Raw genomic sequence first — 4,470 nt, forward strand, 5'->3', positions numbered from 1 at the left:
GGGACTCTCTGGAAAATCATGCAGCGAGGGTAATCCAAGCCCAACAGCTGCATTCATGAGCTTGGGACATGCCAGAGACTTCCTGGCAGATGAGCTGGGAGTCGGAGCCTTGAGAAGAATGCAGGACCAGTTGTTTGGCAAGTGAGGGAGGCAATTCAAACTCAGCTCAGATGTTATGCGGATCAGGAATTTGAACTCCGAATTGTGCTCCATTGTTACCTTTTTGTGTGTTGGATTTTTCTTCATAGAACTTTTATCTTATTGTTTAAAGTTCTCCTATTTTATTTCAGAAATGGGGGAAAAAGATTTCTACACCATAGTCAAGGTCTCTAATGGGAGAACTAACTAGTGAGAGAGGAATTATTCCCACCAGAGGGGAATTCCCTCTGACTAGCTTCTCAATTTACAGATTCTCGGCTTATGTTGAATTTGGCAAATGAGAACCGTATACGCATTGTGTCTATTTTGGAATTTGGATCTATACAATTAACTAAGTGAAAGCTAGTATGCTATATGAATGCTAATTAATTGCTCCTCATTTAAATAACAACAATTAAGACATTGTTAGCTGTACTGGTTTGCATACGCAAATTGTTTGTCTTTGCTACTCGAGAAACTCACTGATCACAGCTGCATGAAAAATGTCTGGTCTATGAAACTTCCATCCATCTTCACATGATAATGCTTAGTTATGCACAATTAATTAATACTTGTAGATCAAGGGATTTTACTCTTATTTATGTCTACCTTTAACTCCTAGAATTGTATACAATTACTTCCTGAGAAAACTTGTGCAGAATAATCACTTAACATGAAATAAAGTAATAAAACATTGAAACTGGGATGCGCATATGTGAATGAGTCAGGGAATCGGTGAGTTCCTGACAAATTGAGCATATGGAGCCTTGTGATTGATACAAAAGTAGCCATCTCTGAGAAGCCCGAAGCAGCTCGTGTTTGCACAGATTCTCTAGTGACTAAGACTGTTCTTATTTTCTCTACGCCTTTTTCCACTTTCCCATAAGCATTTTTAAACTATGTACTGTTTTTCTACACTAAAATCATCAAGTCACCTCCAAATCTTAAAACCAAGCAGAGAAAGGCCATTGTTTAATCACAGCAGTTAAGGGGTGCAGAAGCGGTCTTCACATTTCCTACACCCCAGGCAGCCAGAAATCATTTCCTCCCTCCGTAAACCCACCAGATTTTTTTTTCAACTCACAGGAAGAAACACTGTTTTGGTCTCACTTATTTGGAGGTATATTGGAGGTTTGCATATCTTAAAAGAGAAACCATCTCTAAGCCCCCAAACCCAAACCAAGGTTAAAAAACGCCCCCTTTTTCCTAATTATTTGACCTGGAAGCCAAATAATGCTTTCAAAGTAAAACTGGGCATTTTTTAAAACCAATGAGGATAATTCAGAAAAAAAAAATAAATAAATATTCACGTTTTCTCTCAATCTTGCAGATCTGGCCACACGTCAGTCACATCAGCCTCAGGGTCTTCAACATTTTGTGACTGCCACAAGCTTTCCCTAGAACGATAAGATCAACACAGGTGGCTGAATATATCTCCGTCCCTAATGAAAGGCTTCCTTCTGTGCTGGGCTATTGATTAATTTGTAATCTACTGGCAGGTCTTCTTATGCTAGTTACCAAATACACAGTTCCAGAGATGAATTCTCTTTGAAACACCTCACCGATGATTATTTAAAGCAGGGATCCCTAACCTCTGGCCTATGGACATGTAGCATCCATGGCCTGGTAGAAACCAGGCCTCACAGCAGAAGGTGAGTGGCGGGCCAGCAAGCCAGACTTCATCTGTATTCACAGCTGCTCTCCGTGGCTCACATTACCAGCTGAGCTTCACCTCCTATCAGATCAGTGACGGCATTAGATTCTCACAGGAGCATGAACCCTATTGTGAACTGCACATGTGAAGGATCTGGGCTGCAAGCTTCTTATGAGAATCTAATGCCTGATGATCTGTCACTGTCTCCCATCACCCCCAGATGGGGCTGTCTAGTTGCAGGAAAACAAGCTCAGGGCTCCCACTGATTCTACTTTATGGTGAGTTGTATAATTATTTTATTATATATTACAATGTAATAACAATAGAAATAAAGTGCATAATAAATGTAATGCACTTGGATCATCCTGAAACCATCCCCTCTCTCCACCCCATCCACGGAAAAATTATCTTCCATGAAACCAGTCTCTGGTGCCAAAACGGTTGGGGACTACTGATTTAAGCGACACGCCATCATGCATCTTAACTACTATTTTTGAGAACAGATATTAGTTATCCTGAATAATCAATTTTGTTATTCATCTGTTTCTCTTTTATATTTCTCACAGATATGATTTATCAACTGGATAATTTCTCTGAGTAACCAAGAAATTAGTGGCCTATGCTTGTAGTATGTGTTAACTGGGGAAATAAAGATTCCCAAGGATAAAGAGAGTAAATTGATCTAATCAATGGATGTACCACCAATTTAAATGTTTAATCAATTCTCACAAACTCTTCAAACCCCTTGAGATGCTCTGTGTTCTCAGGTGGCTGCCATGCAGAGCCTGCAAATCCAGCAGGGGACTCTTGAGGCACCAGCAGCCTCCTTGTGCGTGGCACCTGTCCCCCTAGCAAGAGCACCTCCCTGGCCTGGCTTCATTACCTGGTCCTATAAAGACAGCAAGGTTTCACTACCTTCCCAGAATTAGTGCTGACTCCCTTGAGAACCCAAACAGGAAATCCACAGGTTTTAAAGTACCCGTTCAACCAACCATGCTTGGTAACTTTCACATAGGCTTATGCAAGAACTTGCTCCAGTACTGTTTTTAATCATCTCTTCTGGAGCTGGCGAATTGTTTGCTTGATTTTGCATATGCCAACTCCAACGAACTCATAATAGCTCCTAGGAGCACTGCACTGAGAAGGATTCTGAGATCCTATATGAGCTAAATGGGAAAGCACATTGTGTCAGGCAGCATTTACGCCCCATCAGTCTTGCTCCAGCCACTGCTGCAGGAACCACCTGTGCACAAGTGAACCTCACAACACCTCACTTCAGCTTCCTGGTGTCTCTTTTGCCTTCTATCAGGGGGCAGTCCTGCCCCTGTGGTGAGGAATCTCTGTAGGAACCAGCCCAGCCATGCTGCCAGTGGGCTGATTGCTGGGGCAGCCCTTGACCAGTGGGCTGAGAGCCAATGGGGAAATGCTCCATTTCTGTGTCGTGGGTGGACAGCGCTGAGGAACATGCTACACCATTCCTCAGATGGCCCTTGATATGGTTTGGCTCTGTGTCCCCACGCAAATCTCATCTTGAACTGTAGCTCCCCTAATTCCCACGTGTTGTGGGAGGGGCCCAGTGGGAGATCACTGAATCGTGGTAGTGAATAAGTCTCATAGGATCTGATGGTTTTATAAGGGGTTTCCCTTTTTGTTTGGCTCTCATTCTCTCTTGTCTGCCACCATGTAAGACATGCCTTTTGCCCTCCGCCATGATTGTGAGGCCTTCCCAGCCACGTGGAACTGTGAGCCCATTAAACCTCTTTTTCTTTATAAATTTCCCAGTCTCAGGTATATCTTTATCAGCAGTGTGAAAACAGACTAATACAGTCCTCCCTGGGGTTGATCCCACGGTCATAACCAGCTAATAACGCATCTATAAACCGGCTGGAATTCCCACTTTCCCTCCTCACTCTCCTCGGTTCCCCATTCCTGTTCCCTGAGATCACCTCTCAAAGTAAATTATTTCTGTAAGAGTTCTTAAGTTCTGCTTTCTTGGGGGGAAATCCAAGCTAAGAAAAGGCCCTGCTAAATTATTGCGGTTAGCCATGAGTGAAGGTTTCATGGGGAGTTCTACCTCTTAAGCCACAGAGCTGCCACTCCTGGTGTTAGAATGATTTCAGCTCCAACCAGCAATGGAGCAACTGATACAATATCACTGAGGAGGCGGTTCAGTTAGCTGACAGTTGTTATCATTATGTATAGTTTAGAATAAACAATGTGTTTGTTTTAACTCCAAGTTCAATCTTTCGTTCATCATCTTTTTTTTTTTTTTTTTTTTTTTTGAGATGGAGTCTCGCTCTGTCACCCAGGATGGAGTGCAGTGGTGCAATCTCGGCTCACTGCAAGCTCCGCCTCCCGGGTTGACGCCATTCTCCTGCCTCAGCCTCTCCGAGTAGCTGGGACTACAGGCACCCGCCACCACGCCCGGCTAATTTTTTTGTATTTTTAGTAGAGACGGGGTTTCACTGTGGTCTCGATCTCCTGACCTCGTGATCCGCCCGCCTCGGCCTCCTAAAGTGCTGGGATTACAAGCGTGAGCCACCGCGCCCGGCAAAAATAAATATTTTTATAGCAAAAAAAGATCCGAGAGCAAAAGCTATAATAATAATATAAATTGCATATTCTGAAAACTAAATAAATGGCACCAAGAAAAAAATACTATCTTTAGGGAAGAGGTG

The sequence above is a fragment of the Nomascus leucogenys genome, chromosome 9, assembly GCF_006542625.1.
Source record: "Nomascus leucogenys isolate Asia chromosome 9, Asia_NLE_v1, whole genome shotgun sequence".
Taxonomy (NCBI): Eukaryota; Metazoa; Chordata; class Mammalia; order Primates; family Hylobatidae; genus Nomascus; species Nomascus leucogenys.